Genomic DNA, 18,221 nt, shown 5'->3' on the forward strand with positions numbered 1-18,221 from the left:
TGCTTCTTAGTATTTAGATGCTAATTATATGCAATGTATATTTTTATATCTCTTCCAAGTCTATGCTGTGTGACTTTGAGGAAGTCCCTTCAGGTCTGTGGTTTTCTACAGTTTTTACAAATGATCAGACTTGTCTGAATGATTTCTATAATTCCTGTTAGCTCTGATGTTGCATTCTAAATTGCTTCCTTCTCAAAGAGGTGAGATCCAGACTGTTTTGACCATCAAGGGGATGAAGAGCACACTGTCAACACCGGGCTGTATCTCTAGGCTCTGAGCAGGGAGAGTGGAGGAGCCTAGAGTGCTGGCTCGAAGGGATGGGCCAGTACAGTCAGTTATGTGTACAGTCTAAGGAATAACCCTCCTTTTCATAGGTTAGTATACAGAATTTCAGAGAGATTTTTTTCTAATTCCCAAGCTTGTTCTTTGCTCATTTTACCCCATGAACTTTTACTAAACAAATAATGTTTAATAAATCAATGGTCAAATAAACTGCTATAAATAATCTTTGATAAAATATTATAATTCAAATAGTTACTATATTTGTGCCATTTATTTTCCATATTTCATCTCATGTTAGTCTTATTAAGTTTGTATCTATTACACTTGTGAGTACTTCAAATTATTCACTTTGTACATGTTTTATAGTAAAAAATTTCACCTTTCAGCACCCCAAAGTTGTATGCTAAAATCTTAAATGAGAAAAATAAAATAAAAGAGAGATAATAGGATAGATAAAGCTAAATTTTGGTAAAGATTTTATAAATTCTATTCTTTATAAGCTAAGAACTAGATTATGGTTTGACCCCAAATGAATTATAGCTGTAGTTATAAAAAATCAGACCTTATTAAGCCGACTTTGAACTACAAGTTAGCAAATTACTCAGTATAATGTGAAATAGTAAGATAACTGAAAAACCCAAGTAAAAGCATCTCAAATTATTTCAACTTTTAAACTTGTTCTTTGCAATATTTACTTTGTATATCTACAAGAATTTCTCCTTAGAGTAAGTTATTGATTTCTAAGAGTAATCTGTGAAATTTTCCCAGGGCAATGAAAACCTTGTTATCTAATAACCCCATCTAACTCTAAAAGGAAAAATAGAACAAGAAAATATGTCACCAGACTGCTACCAACAAGCTTTGCTGTTGGAAATTCCAAACCACGGAACCCAAAATAATTCTTATGTCCCCAGAGCAATTGCTTTCTCAAGCTAACCTCCCTTAAAAGTATTCTATTTAGAAACCACAAGTTGAACACTATCTAACTTGAATAAAGTGTCTCTTCTTCATGACTGGCATGAGAAAAATAAGAAAATCTACTGGATGTATTTTCACTGGCCATGAGAGAAAAAAACAGATATTTGAACATGAATCCTCATGCTTTAATTATTTGCTGTTCAATGGGCCCCATTTACTGACGATGGAATCTAAGTTACTCCCCTCTACCTTACTGATTATAAAAAATTCCTAGGTATAAACTTATAAAAATACACAACACATACACACATGCGTGTGCACACACACAAACCTGTCTATCTTCATGAACTTGAGGCATAATTATAACTTCATGTTTTTGTATTGCCAACTTCAATATGTAAATTCATGTGTATAATATCACATCTTGTGTTAAATTTGGATATTAAGAAGTTTGCTTTCTGTCAACAGTTATATATCAGATTAGTTGCAATTTTTTCCTTTAGTTTATACCTTCTTGGGCTAATAAACATTTTCATTTTTATGAGTCAGACTGAAAAGTCATGACATTAAGAATTTGAGGCCCAAGTGAGTTAATTGGAGTTCTCTGAGGCAGGACAAATTATATTTCATAGCAAACTATAAAAAGCCTATCGATAATTTAGAACAGACAAATTCATTATTTTTTTATTTAAAAAAAAAAGGAACAAAAAGAGAAGAAGCAAAGTAGAGAGAAAAATGAAAAGAAAGAAAAAAGATGTAAATGACAATGAAGAGGTGAGGTCAGGCGACCTGTTGCTTGCTTTTCAAGCTCTTTATCACTATTTCTCCAACTTAAAACCGATTCTCCATTACTGCTGATGCCACAATACCTCTTCATCTATCTTCATTACTGTCACCTATTGAATCCATGATTACCTTTCTTTGTTCATTCAAGAGTTTGACCTATTCCGCAGTCTTCACCTCAAGTTCCGTAAACCTCCTCTTAGGCGATTTTGACATCCCAGTGGGTGAAACATCACGTACGGCCGCATATTCGTTTACCAGCCTGGCATTCCCCTAACTTCGCTGCCCTCGTCCTTAGATTTCTTTGACAAGAAAATGACTGTGGGATCTATGTTATAGTTATTCTATCTTACCGTCTAACTTTGTTTTTCTGCACCATGTTAAATGGCATTCTCCACTGTACCTCTCTCTTCACAGGTAGGTTGGAATTTTGTGTTTGGACCCTCCAAATGTGGGTACAATGACAGCTTTGTTTCAGCTGGACTTTTAAAAAACTAAAAAAATCCATTTCTTGGTCTTCAAAATAGCAACTTTAAGCTATAACTACATTTCAATTATGTTTAATTGCTATGTCTTCTTTTCCTATGCCAGTATCACATTGTTATAATTATTGAGAAGAAAAATACTGTCCCCAAATTCTGTTCTAATTGCCTTTTTTTTTCATTTCATGGTTATTTTTACACATTTATTCATCTTGATCAATTTTAGAATTCTTGTGATGTTGCAAAATAATCATAATGGAATTTCAAGTAAAATTGCATTTCATGTATAGACATTTGGGGGTAATTGGCATCCTTTTGATAGTGAGTCTTCCAATTTAATAATAGTGTATTTATTTATGTATTCAATAGTTCATTTACTCCATACATTTTATAACTTTTATATAGGTTCCGTACTTTTCTTCTTAAACTAATTCTAGACACTTTTTGCTATTGGAAATAGCATCTGTTTCCCCATTATATTCTCAAAGGTGTAATTTTTCACTTATAGGATAGAAAAATATTTTTGTGCATTTATGTCTAACTATCTTATTAAATTTTCAAAATATATCTAGTAGTAACAAGTTAGCAACTGCAACATCTGTGGGAAATAATGCTTTTCTTTTTTAGAAGTAATATCTGTGGTTCTATTTAATGTCATATTCATTCCAATTGTCAAATAATGTCAATGTCAGTAGTCATAGGGAAAATTTCTTTAATTTCTTTTTTTTTTTTGTGAGGAAGATCAGCCCTGAGCTAACATCCATGCTAATCCTCCTCTTTTTGCTGAGGAAAACCAGCTCTGAGCCAACATCTATTGCCAATCCTCCTCCTTTTTGTTTCCCCAAAGCCCCAGCAGATAGTTGTACGTCATAGTTGCACATCTTCTAGTTGCTGTATGTGGGATGTGGCCTCAGCATGGCCGGAGAAGCAGTGCATCTGTGCACGCCCGGGATCCGAACCCGGGCCGCCAGTAGCGGAGCACGTGTCCTTAACCACTAAGACACGGGGCTGGCCCTTTAATTTCTGGTAATTGAAATATTTCTAGATATTCACTGTTAAGAAAAATGTTGACTGATAGTTTGAGGCAGATTTAATTTTATTCTTTTTACTTGGCATTATTAATGTCTACTGGCTTTTGTTGTTAGTTTTTAAAATAAAGAAATTCTAAATTTTATGCAATACTTTTTCAGAAACTATTGAGATTGTTCATTTTTTCTATGATTTCTATGATTTATTACTACCCACGGATTATATTCATATATATTTCATAATTTTTAACAATCTTTGAATCTCTTAAATAAATGTATTTCTATTGCTTTTGAGTATTTCTGTTACCTTCTATTTGCTAATGTTGTAGATAACATTCACATCCATATTAATAAATTATATTTTCTATAGTATCTTATTTGATTTTAAATTTTTTCTATAATCTGGAAATGTTTAAATAACTTAAGAATTAGTCATTTTAAAAGATTTATAATCATTTAGCCCAGGGATTTTTCTAATGATAATTTGGTAACAATTAATTTGTACAATTATAGTATTAAATGTCAAATTTATAATGACATTATATCAGGCCCTCTATCTTTTATTCACTTCACTCAAGCCATAAGTGCATTTTTGTTATTTCTTACATATACTAAGCCATTCTATGTCATATCATCTGCAATTGCTCTTACCTCTACCTGTAAATTTTACCTCTGCCTTTATTTGAGTCACTCACTCTCTCACGTCATTCAAATCTCTACTTTACTGTTATCACTTTAGAGAGGCTTTCTTTAACCCCTATCTTATCTAGAGTAGCATTCCCCTTTATTTTTCTTCAAATTTCCTCTTCTTTCCCTGCACAAGATAATGATTTTTGTTAGATTTTTCATCAATTTTATTTTATTTTTATTTATCTATTTTTTTTTTTAGGGAAAGATTTGCTCTGAGCTAACATCTGTTTGCCTAGTTGTAAGTCCTTCTAGTTCTTCTATGTGAACTGCAGCCACAGTTTGGCAACTGACAGACAGGTGGTGTGGTTCCATGACCAGGAAAAGAACCCGGGCCACTGACGTGGTGAGAGCTCCAAACCTTAACCACTAGGCCATCAGGGCTGGCTCATCAATTTTAAATCAGTTTAACGGTTTATATTTTTTTTAAAAGTAATCCACGCTATTACTATTTATACTTATCAGCATTGTGGGTAATCTAATATACTATTAGAAGTTTTATACTCTTTCTCAAACATAGATGTATGTTTTTATACAGCCTTTTTCTTATTACTAATCTTATATTTTATTTCTTTTTTATTTCATTATTAAACTTCAGAGATTGTTATTGTTGTTATTTTCTTAGTCTTTTGAATTCACATAAATATTAAATTTTGTTGTTTCTTATCAATGTCTTCTCTTCTTATTTATTTTCTCTCTTTTCTTGTGTTTATTTTGGTGATCATTTTTGTGTGTGTGTGAGGAAGACTAGCCCTGAGATAACATTCGTTGCCAATCCTTCTCTTTTTGCTGAGGAAGATTGGCCCTGGGCTAACATCCGTGCCCATCTTCCTCTACTTTATATGGGCTGCCGCCAAAGTATGGCTTGACAAGCAGTGCCTTGGTCCATGCCCAGGATCCGAACCTGTGAACCCCGGGCCACTGAAGCGGAGCCCATGAACTTAACCACTACACCTTGGTGATCATTTTTGAAGTGCTCAGATTGAATTTTTAGTTCCTTTAAGTTGTCTCTCTTCTTAATGAGCACTTAATGTATACAATTTTCTATAACAGTGCTTGAAAGTAGAAGTATGGAGACTCTAAGAAATGTTGGAGAGGAAATACTAGAAATCAAAAGCACTGTAACAGAACCAAAGGCTGCCTTTAACAGGCACAGCTGGAGACTGGACACAGTCAAGGCAAGAATCAGTGAGCTTGAAGATACATCAATGGTCACCTCCAAACTGAAATCATGGATAAAAAAAGAATGAAAGAAAGAACAGAGTACTCAAGAACTGTGGTACAATTTCAAATAGTGTAATATGCACATAATTTGAATAATTGGAAGAAAAGAGAGAATGGATCAGAGGAAGTATTTGAAACAATAATGGTAAATAATGTTAAAAAAAATTAATGAAAACATAGATCCAGGAGGCTCAGAGAACACCACAGGATAAATACTAAGAAAGCACACCTGGGCTTATCGAGTCAAACTGCAGTCAAACAAAAGACAATGAGAAATCTTGAAAAAAGCCAGAGAAAAAAGCAACTTACTTACGGGGGAATAAGGATAAAAACTACATTCTCAGAGAGAATGCATTAAGAGAATGAATTAAAAGATTTAATGTGTTAAAAGAGAAATCCCACCAACTTAGAATTCTATGTCCTTCAAAATTATCTTCAAAATGAAAGAAAAATAAAGACATTCCCAGACAAACAGAAAGTGACAGAATTCATCACCAAATGCCTGATCTGTAAGAAATGTTAAAAGAAGTTCTTCAGGCATAAGAAAAATTATATAGCTCAGAAATTTGGATCTACATTTAAAAAAAAAAGAAATAAGGAAGGAATAAATAAAAATAAAATAAATTAGAGGCTGGCCCCATGGCGTAGTGGTTAAGTTCAGCATGTTCCGCTTTGGCAACCAGAGTTCATGGGTTCAGATCCCAGGCACAGACCTACACCACTTGTCAGCCATGCTGTGGTGGTGACCCATGTACAAAATAGAGGAAGACTGGCACAGATGTTAGTCAGGTCTAATCTTCCTCAAGCAGAAAAAGAAGAAGATGGGCAACACATATTAGCCCAGGGCGAATCTTCCTCAGCAAAATAAATAAATAAATAAATAAATGAATAAATAAATAAATAAATAAATAATAAAATAAAAAATAATTATTATATAAGTTTTAAAAGAATTTCTTAGAGTCTGGCCCAGTGCCATAGTGGTTAAGCTTGCAGTCTCTGCTTCAGCAGCCCAGGATTCACAGATTCAGATCCCAGGCATGGACTTACACACCCCTTGTCAAGCTATGCTGTGGCAGGCAGCCAAAATATAAAGTAGAGGAAGATGGGCATGGATGTTAGCCCAGGGCCAATCTTCCTCAGCAAAAAGAGAAGGATTGGCAACAGGTGTTAGCTCAGGGCTAATCTTCCTCACCAAAAAAAAAAAAAAGAAGAAGAAGAAGAAGAAGAAGAAAATAAAAGAATTTCTTAATAATTCAAAAGGTATCTGTTTAAAATGGTAACAATGTATTGGGTGATTATAGCATATTGATAATTGAAATGAATGACAAAAATGTCACAAGGGATGAGAGTGAGGAATTGGGAGTACTCAATTATAAGGTACTTGCACTACATATAAAGTGATATAGTATTTCTTGGAAGTGGAATTAAATTACTTGAAAACACTTATTGTAACATCTTTTGCTACTATATACCTATTAGAATTGCTAAAATACAAAAAACTGACAGTCCAACATCTGGCAATGATGTGGAACAACAGAATCATGGAATCTTTTCTAGTGAGAATGCAAAATGATACAGCCGCTTTCGGAAACATTTTGGTGATGTTTTACAATGCTAAAAATAGTCTCACCCTGCTATGCATTAATTGTACTTCTAGGTCTCACCAAACATATTTGAAAATTTATGTCCACCCAAAAACCTACATATGAATGTTTAAAACAACTTTATTCTTAATTGCCCAAACTGGGACTAATTAAGATATCCTTCAACAGGTGAATGGATAAATCAACTGTGGTATATGCATACAATGGTATGCTCTTCAGTAGTAAAAAAAGGAAGGACATATCAAGCCACTTAAAAAAATATGTGGAGACCTTAAATGTTTTGGTAAGAGAAAGAGGCTAGTCAAAAAAGGCCACCTACTACTTGATTCTATTTAAATGATAAGCTGGAAAAAGCAAAATTTGGAGACATTACACAGATAAATAATTACCAGGTATTTGGAGAGAAGGTCAAGTGAATGAGTGAAGCACAGAGATTTTTTGTTCAGCGACACTATTCTGTACAATACTGCAATGGTAGATACACAGCAGTAAACAATTGTCGAAACTCATAGAACCTTACAACAGAAAGAGTGTAACCTAATCTATGCCAATTAAAAACAATCTTAAAAAAAAATGCAGACTGTGACAAAAGAATCAAACTGAATTACGAATGTATACAATAATCTCATTAAATGGTTGGTTAAAAAAAGTGCCAGCCTAAGTAACTTTGGAAATAAATGAAGCCTGTAAAATTAAAGGCAACAGTAATTACATGTAAGTACTTTAGTTGATAAAGTTGTTTCCCATCGAGGTAGAGGTTAACAATTTTAAAACCTCTATGTATTTATATCAGAATTGAAAAATTAGATAAATGGACGGCAAATAGAGGGTGTTAGTTTCTCACTGCTGGAGTGGGAGTTAGCAGATAAGCAAGGAGAAGAGACTAGAATGATCTATTTGGATTAGAGTTGGAGACATCTATTTGAAATCATGTTTAAATTAATACAGATACAGCTGGAGATACATAGATACAGATAATATAGATAGATAGGTATAGATATGTATATATACATGATTAGTATACACACATATATTTCCTCATTCTCTTAGCTATGAGAGCCTGGAAACAATGACAACCCAGAGGTAATGAGCACACTTATTCTCCAGTTCTTGGTTCTAATACCATATTCCAATATAAGTAACAAATTCTCCTTGGAGAAATGACTGATTCTAGGACTGGGGCAGGGAAGATACAAGATAAGCCTGGAGAATCTTATTGTGCCAGGAAGTAAAGAAATACTAAAAAGCAAACAACCAACCAACCACAACGATGAAGGCTATGTCAAAAGGAGACAAGAGCCAACTGAGAAAGCTCCCAATGGCCAAAGCTAGAACAATTTGAATAACAAAATAAAATTGTAATATGTTATAACCCAAAGTATAAAATAAATATCCATGAGTTCATATTGCTACAATGTATGATTGACTAAATAAATGGCACAGAATAAACATGTCTTCTAGTAGAAAATTGTCAAATAACATATTTAGATACTCCCCCTCAAAGAATTGGAACATAATTTCCCACCCCTTCAATGTGGGCTATACATAGCGACTTTCCTGTAAATAGTAGAGCATGGAAGGAGGGAAGAAAGAATATCTTTAGGGTGCAGAAACATGACAAAGCTACCTAAACCAGTGATTGAGATGAACATAAATGGTGTAGATCATGTTGATACTATGGACCCTTCATGTGACGGGATGAAAACGACACTTTACCTCTATGGTTTTTCTTCCCAAAACTCATAGCCTCAGTCTAATCATGAGAAAAACATCAGAATTCCCAGTTGAGGGACAGTCCATAAAATAACTGACCACTATTCTTCCAAACTGTTATGGTCATAAAAACATGAGAAGTCTGAAAAATTGTCACAGCCAAGAGGAGCCTAAGGAGACAGGATGACTGAATGTAATGTAATCAGGATGACTGAACAGCGTCCTGGATGGGATCTCAGAAAAGAAAAGGGCCTTAGGGAAAAGCCAATGAAATCTGAATAAAGTATAGTGTTTAGCTAATAATAACATATCAATATCAGTTCCAATGTGCCTTACGAATGTAAGATGTTGATAATAGGGCAGAAAATTGGTGTGCGGTGTATGAGAACTTGCTGTACCATCTTCACAACTTCTGTAAATATAAATCTACTCTAAAAAAATTTATTAAAATGTTATGAATTACTTTGATAAAACACAGATCCCAGGGGAAATTATTCATTAAATTGGACTGGATTGCTTATAAGTTTTTAATTATCATGGCTAACTTGTGTACAATAGCTTGTACAAATACAGGAATAATTTTTCCTTTATGTCCTGTTTCTTTTTTTTTTTTTCTGATTCCAACTTGAGAACAGAAGGATACTTTTCCTTTTGTGAAGCAATCATTACTTTTACTCCTCTTCTTAACTAAATATGTGCCATGTTAGTATTTCTACTTATTCATTTCTATTTGTTTAATTCATGATTGTGGTGATTGTGGAGGAGATCTGTTGGAATTTTTTCAGTATTAAATAGAACAACTCTAGGGGCCAGCCTGGTGGTGTAGTGGTTAAGTTCGCGTGCTCCACTTCGGCGGCCTGGAGTTCACAGGTACGGATCCCAGGCGCGGACCTACATACTGCTCATCAAGCCATGCTGTGGTGGCGTCCCACATACCAAAGAGAAGAAAGTTGGCATGGATGTTAGCTCAGGTCCGGTCTTCCTGGAGCCAAAAGGGGAGGATTGGCTGTGGATGTTTGCTCAGGGCCAATCTCCTTCACCAAAAAAAAAAAAAAAAAAAAAAAAAAAATTAGTAAATAGAACAATTCTAATGCCTGAATTAGCTACCCAAGTTGTCACATAATTTACTCATTTCCTGAAATGCTGCTTTTGAAGAGAAGCACAATCTGGTATTCAACTCTTAGAAAGGTGACAACGTAGCACAGTGCATGGGAGTTTCATACTAATTCCTGGACCTCAGTAGCAATATAGGACGAAACTCAAGCAGTGACTTTATTTTAGTGCATTTTTTAATCCCAAAACTGGTTCCCAATAATAAGTTAGAAAAAATAATTTTCTAAACTACTATATAAATTTGTAAGAAAAATAAAAATGAGATATGGGAAGGGGGAAGCATTGTGAACATTTCCCATTTATTAGATATTTTAGAACAATCTGGAATACTTCTAAGGAAATGTGTGCAAGCAAATTCAAAGACAAAATGGCAGAAGCAATCATTCAAATGAAATCTAAATCACAGTTTTAATTATTTCAGAGATTTAATATAGATTTTTCCCTCTTATCATTTCTGCCTACAATCAATTTATCTGAAACTCCCTCCATCCTTTGGTAGCTGCACTTTGGGAAGAGAGAAAGAAATGAATGTGTCATTCTAGTCCAGCAGGTGTGTATCTCTGGGTCAGTCCTTACACCAGCGGACACAAGGCTGTCATTCTGGCACGTTTTACGGTGACCGAGCCATACTGGGGTCAGAATTTGTATCCTCATTCATGGTTTTGTGTGTGATGCATTATAGGAAACCGGCACTAATCGAACTAAGCCACATCATTATTTCCTCCCCACCACATCTAAGAGAAGTATTGTCACTTCATTTCTGACTTATATTCAATGTATTTTATGTTTTCTTAGATTTTCTCTCCTGTAAGATGTCATTTGGTTTCTTTTAATTTCTCATGCTTTTGAAAGCCATAGGTTTGTAATACTGTCAGCATTGTGCCTCTAGATCTGGTACCCAGATCAAGTCCTGTGAAAAGTTTCTTTGTTCGTGCCATGGCTAGGAGTAAAGGCTCTATGCAAAATATGTGAGTAAAATAAAGGAACGTGCAGAGATTTAAAGTTGGACCTGAAACAATAGATCACTTACTGTATGAATTTAAACATGATATTTCGTTATATATACATTTTTTCATCCTTATTGAGATACAATTAATAAATAAAATTGTATATATTTAAGGTGTATAACATGATGATTTGATATATGTATATATTGTGAAATGATTACCATAATAATAAAGTTAGTTAACACATCCATTTCCTTACATATTTATCTCTATAAGTGTGTGGTGAGAACATTTATGATCTCCCTTTTAGCAAACTTCAAGTATACAATACAGTATTGTTAACTGTAGCTGTTCATTTGTTGTTAGTGCCCTGAGTGGATTCTGCCTCCTAGCGCCCCTGTGGACAGCAGAGTGGAACCCTGCTGGGTCTTTTTGTGCCATCCTCTCACCTTCCAGCACACTGTCAGACAGGGCTTCCCTGCTATTCATTGGGTTTTCATGGCCAATTTTTTCCAAAGTAGGTGGCCAGGTCCTTATTCCTAGGCTGTCTGAGTCTGGAAGCTTTGCTGAAACCTGTCCACCATGGGTGACCCTCTTGGTATTTGAAATATCGGTGGCACAGCTTTCAGCAGCACAACAGCACACAGACTCTACAGTATGACAACCGACAGATGGGTGTTGTGCTTCCCTGATCAGAAACGAACCTGAGACATGGTGGTGAGAGTGCAGAATCTTAACCACTAGACCACCAGCGCTGGCTATGCTATTCATTAGATCTGCAGAAATTATTCATCTTATAACTGAAAGCTTGTTTACTTATTCACCTATTTTGTCATTTTATTTATTTATTTATTTATTTATTTATTTATTTATTTATTTATTTTTGGTGAGGAAGAGTGACCCTGAGCTAACATCTGTTGCCAATCTTCCTCTATTTTTGTATGTGGTGGACACCACCACAGCATGGCTTGATGAGCGGTATGTAGGTCTGCGCTGGGGATCTGAACCTGCAAACCCCGGGCTGCTGAATTAGAGTGAGTGGACTCAACCACTACGCCACCAGGCTACCCCCTGTCATTTTATTTTTTGAGCTTCTACTTTGTGTCAACTGAGAATTTGACACAGTCCCTTTGCTAGGAAACTCAAGCTGGTAGAAGACAGATTTGAGACAAGTAAGCTATAATAATGGCAAATATATAGTGTTACATGCTGAAAGGGCTGTTCAAACTCAAGGAAGAGAGTAATTAGGTGAAAAGAAGAGATTGTGTTGTATAAATTATATAAAAATTTTAGTTATGAATGTTTTAATTATTTACTGTTACATAATTTTCTATCTTTAAAGATTCTAAAAGAAATATACAGAAATGTATCTCTTTTATAGAGTTATTGATTGTTAAATTTAGTCTGGTTTCTTATTTTGAATGTTAAATTTACATCTCATAAAATAGTGTCAAACGATTTATAGTCCATCTTGAAAGTCTAATATTTTAAGCACCTACTTTTAGTTTTGATGCATTTTTCTCATCTTGAAAGCTAAGACCTAGAATTTATAATTTCAGTTATCTTGTTTCTTTGTGCCTAGCACAATTCAAAAATTTATGAGTGAAAATTAATAACATTCATGACACAGTCTCAAAAATGTTTTAATATTTAGTGTTCAAATTGGCATAGATGAAAGTTGAAAAATAATGTCTAGCATTTACATTTACTTACTGTTTTCATGGCTCACATGTGCACGAACACACACATTTTACTCTACCTATTTTACTGCATCTCACAGGTAACATTTCACTGAAGCATGCTGAGATCAACTCTGTGCTTCTCTGACTTCCCTGATGACTGCCCTTCTTCCCAGGCTTTTGTATGCTTACCAACCAGACCCATGTACAGAGGAAAAACTACATCTGTGCATCTTCCGCCGAGAAAGGGAGTTTCATGCACAGCAGCTGGCTGAATGCGAGTTCCTGAGCAACTGACTTGTGATTGGATTTGCCTCTCCTACGGACTCTACCTGTGGTTTGAGTGTTCTGTTCCATTTGAGATTATAGAAGCCTAAAAGTGATCACAAGGTGAATTTCAATAGATTGAATTTATGATGGGTGTGAAGGATAATTTGCTAACAGCTTTAAATTGTAACACTTCTTTCAATTGTAAATATATCCCAATTGCTTTGTTTTTCTCATAAGAGATTCAGCACCTTAAAACAAAGATTTGCTGTAAAACCAGCTCTCCAACAACCATCTGCTGCCTGTCTCTAAAGCCCTGAGACAGGTGAAATAGAACGCTGGCTGGGTAAGCTATGTTAAAGCTTTGGCAACGGACAGGAATTCATTTTCTACATTTGCATCAGTAGAAGAATTAACAATCTTTTCTAAAAAGTAAAAAGCATCAGACCTGTTTCAAATATATTTGTCTAGTCTGGAGTACATGCTCTGGCCCAATATAAATCTGAAACTGCATAAATCTCACTGAAATATTTGATGTTCCTATTTTCATTCTGCTTGAATATTTGTGTGTTTAATGTTTTGAGAGATTCACCAGGTATTTATTCAAAAAATATGACTACGTATCATAAAAATTAGAAGTGTATAGAGAATCTTTCCTCTGGAGGGCTCCGTGATCTATAAAAATTCACTTGTCAATATTTGTAAAAATGTAGAACGTTAATAGAAGGTGTTATGCAAAAACAGTACATGAAGTAGTAAATGTGAAAATGTACACAAAGTCACAAATGATCAGATAAATGCATTGAAATATCATTGCATATTCACTGGATTAACAAAAACTAAAGTGTGAAATAGAAACTGTGAGAAAGGATGTGGAGGAAACTGGATCGCTTATGCACTACTGATGAGAGTATACATTGTTACAATCACTTTGGAAAACCATTTGACATTTTCTAGCACAGATGAAGACACATGAACACCTATGATTTAGCAATTCCATCTCTAATCATATACCTTAGAGCCACTCCATCAAATGGGAATATAATGCAAGCCCCATAAGTAAATTTAAATTTTTTAATAGCCACATTAAAAAACAAAAAATAGGTCATACAAATTTTAATAATGTATTTTATTAAACTCACGTTTCTAAAATATTATTTCAACGTGTAATTAATGTAAAAGTATTTATTAGATATTTTACATTCTTTTTTTTTTTGTACTGTCTTCAAAATCAGGTGTCTATTTCATACTTAGAGCACATCCAAATTGGAATAATCACATTTGAAGCGCTTAATAGCCCCATTCGGCCAGTGTCTACCGTACATGGCTTTAGAAAATACTTTTACACGTGCATCAGGAAGCATGCAGAAGAATGTTCATGGTGACTTTGTTATTAATAGTCTATATTGGTCAAGGCTGAGTCAGTGAAACAGAGCCCATGGCAGTGATTCCATAGAGGGAATTTAAATAGAAAGGTGCTTACATTGGTGTCGAAAGTGCTGAAAACCCCCCAAATCAAACAAACAAACAATGAGCACACCCAGAGGTAAGCATCAGCAGTAAGCAGCTCCATCTCTCGGGCTGATAGAATAAAAGGAAAATGCGGTTTCCTTTATGAAGTCCAAACGCCTTAGAGTCACTTGTAAATCTTTTAATGCTTTTGCCCCTTTTTCTCCCCATTTTCAACTCCAAAAAAATTCCCTACTCTACCTATATCAGCCTACACGCGGTTCCCAGATTTATTTCGCTCTTTTATTTCGCACATTTGTGCCGTTGCATATATAGTGTAAGTTGCCTGACATACTTTTAACAGGACTTTTCTTGATCACCTTCTGCTTTCTCTAACCTCAAGCAGGTGTAAACTTCTTCAATAAGAACACCCTCTCCTCATCCCCACTTGCCACGCTGGGTTAACCACACTTCTAGATAACCGTAGCATCCCTAGGCATACTCTGATTTAAATACTTGTATCTTTTTTATAAAAAGATACAAGATATTGGTCTTACTTTCTCCACTATATCATAATGTATTTGAGAGTGAATATTTCATGAATGTCTGTGTCACTAGCTACTTGTGCATAGTAGGTATGAAAGCAATATTTAGGAATGAACTGCACAACTGAGATGTTCAAATAAAACAAATGTAACAAAATGTACTTTTGAATTGAAATGATTTGGTTTACAATATGCTTTCCGATATTATATTAATTGCAACGATTTGGACTATCTCTAATGCCAGCTAGATCATGATTAGCCAGGACAGAGACGAAGTGCAATGAAAACTATAGATAATCAATGTCATCTACACACTATAATTTAATTTAGAAACTATTAATTCTTCATTTTATGTATTTATAACTGCATAATTCATCATAGAATATGTATTACAAATACTGTAGAATAGGAGAAAACAAGTAATTTTTACGTGGAGAGAAATGATAAAGTGAATGTTGAAGTTTCCTTGCAGCTACGACAGCAATCCAAAAAAAGAAGATAAATTTCTTGTTTTTAAATAGTGCCAGGCTGAATTTGTTTTTGAAAATTTTTTTTACTTTATATTTGTTATATGTTACATAAAAATAACTTCTACTGGGAACTATTTATCCCTTTTAGTGAACTCAAGAGAGCCAGGGAGGAAAACTTTCTAATAACTCAGCAGGGCAGTCTGACTAATGTGAAACTCTGGAGTCAAACCTGAAAACTGATTGGGTTTCTCTTCTGGAATTAAGTCTAAAAGAGTTTTCAAATATCTATAAAATGGCTGAAAGACTGAAAGAATATGTGGAAAAGTAAATTGTATCTACTTTAACATAATAATGTATGTGGAAATCTTTGAAGATATTTTCTTTGCTTCCGTATTTAGAACAAGAGGAAAATATATGTTAATTCTTATTGGAAATACATTACAAACACCAACAAAGTTAATAAGTATGTTAGCTTTGGCTAGGTATATTGAGATTTGTCATTTTCTTGGAATTAAAACCAGTGATATTTCTAGCAGATATGTATTCTGAAGCACTGGGAAAGTGGACCCATTTGGAAACAATGCTTTTGTAGTGTGTGTGTGTGTGTGTGTGTGTGTGTGTGTGTGTGTGTATGAGTGTGCCTGCGGGGGGAGGGTCCATATGGGTGAGTCAATTCAATTTAGAGTATCCCTCAAAATTCTGATTTGGGGACCACAGGTGAAAACATGCATTTACATAACAAAGATAGACATAGAGTTTCAACCATTGTCCCATCATTTCCGTGAGTATGGGTAGTCTGACTTCATAATTCTCTTTCCAAAAGTAGGCAGATTTTTTAAATTTGTTTCGTCTTTTCTATTTTGCTGCTTTTTGTATCAAAAATATTAGGTAGATTTCAACACTTTAATTCACTTTGTTTTACAGAGACATTTTCTGTATCAAAGCAACGTCTTAAGCACATAAACTATCTAACAAAAATGGAAGCTTCTATATATAGTATGTGATCTTAAGGGGAAATATTTCTGGCCAAAGTCAAGTATCTATAATTAATCCCATCTAGATAAGATACTTTGAAGTCCTTTTATGTCCTGTATTGACAACCTTTTCCTTGTTGCTTGTTTTAGTACTAATTGTTGAGTTCTTGTCTTCTTCCTTGAAGTTATTCAGAGGAAATTAGAGCTTTCTCTCTTTGTGGCTGGACAGACTCATTCACCGCTCTTCAGAATCAATGCAAGAGACTTCTAGCACCACATAAGATGCAGGATGGAGCTGGAGATCTAGTCAGATGGGACACCAAGAAAACCATTCTCCACAGTCTTTGTCATGTAAAATGTGATTTTTCTGCACTTCAAATTTTGTTAGTTTGATTTGTGTGGCTGGAATTCTTATATCCCTATTAATTTTGATTCTGTTAAAAATTGTTGGTATTTTAAATCATTAAAATAACCTTGCTTTGACTATTTATGGATTAATTCTGCTCAGTTTTCTCAGATAAATAGATTTGAGAAACTTCAACTGTATAGATGTTCTTCAAAATATTTGCAGAAGATCTTCTTCCTAAATTTTATGTTGATATATATAGAAATGTAGGTATATAGATGGTCATGTCCACCTCTAAATTTCTCAAAATTCTTCTAATAATTCTCATTTAGCTTATCTCATTATTCCATGAATCACATGAAAGATGGAGAGTACATATAATCTGATATGATTTTTTGTGTGAGATAATTTTTTAAGAAACAAAACATAAGTTGAGGGGCCAGCCCGGTGGCGCAAGTGCTTAAGTGCGTGTACTCCACTGTGGCGGCCTGGGGTTCACCGGTTCGGATCCCAGGCATGCACCGAAGCACCACTTTTCAAGCCATGCAGTGACAGCGTCCCATATAAAGTAGAAGAAGATGGGCATGGATGTTAGCCCAGGGCCAGTCTTCCTCAGCAAAAAAAAAGAGGAGGATTGGCAGATGTTAGTTCAGGGTTGATCTTCCTCACACACATACAAAAAAACACATAAGTTGAATTATGACATTATATATTTGGAGGACAAATCAAGATAGAAATACAAAGCTTTAAATTATTTTTAATAACAGCACATATGTTTAAAATAATTTATAAGTTAACCTAGCACTAGCTTTTCTAAAATGTACTGTTGTGTACTGCTAGTTTGGCCAAAATATTTTTGTTAATTTTGTTGCACATAAAAATGATAAGGTTATCTTGCAAAAATACATATTTCTTAAAGCTTATTAAATTGAGATTGCCACTGTTCCCGAGAGAAAATCTGTGTTAATGAACCTGGTTAAGATAAATCAACTATCACTGTCAACTATCACTGGGTCAGATGAGACAGGTGTTTGCTAATAGCCTGCAACTAAGAAGACCATGCATGGACTACAATTAATGATGTTGATGATACCATGTATAGATGAAAAAAGAGAGAATAAAAATCCTATAAGATGTGTTAAAGAAATAATTAAAATGAAAGTTTGAGAAATATTTTTATCTTATTAATTATAAAACTTTTAAATAAATTTAATAAAATATAATTTATACTTGAGAGATTTAGCTCATGACTAAAATGCCTGTATTTTCTTCTGATTTCTGCTATATTTTTCTTTCCATTATAGCTGGGAAGCCTCCAAGATATCTTGGAAGATTCCATTGTTGTTTGCTATACCAGATTTCTTGTTCAGTTATATAAGATGGGCCAATAGCAAAAAAGAGCCACAGAAAATTATTTTTTCTTAGGAAAGAAAGCATGTTCAAAAGGAGAAAAATCTGTCTTAAATTTCTTGGGAATGCTCTTCATTGCAGCTAGAAGGAGTTTTCTTCATTCATCTCTACTGCAGAAAACTAGCATTACCATCTCTGTAGTGGTTTTGGATTTCTTTTGGTTTTGAAGTGCCAGGTTGCTCTCTAAGCCCCATAAGGGAATAAAAATCTACATCATGTTGACTTGGCTACCAAAGGCCTTCCAACCAAGTCCATAGTCATATGCACCATTTTATTTTTATGACCCCAAAGTTGTTTTCT

This window comes from Diceros bicornis, chromosome 15 (genome assembly GCF_020826845.1).
Source record: "Diceros bicornis minor isolate mBicDic1 chromosome 15, mDicBic1.mat.cur, whole genome shotgun sequence".
Taxonomy (NCBI): domain Eukaryota; kingdom Metazoa; phylum Chordata; class Mammalia; order Perissodactyla; family Rhinocerotidae; genus Diceros; species Diceros bicornis.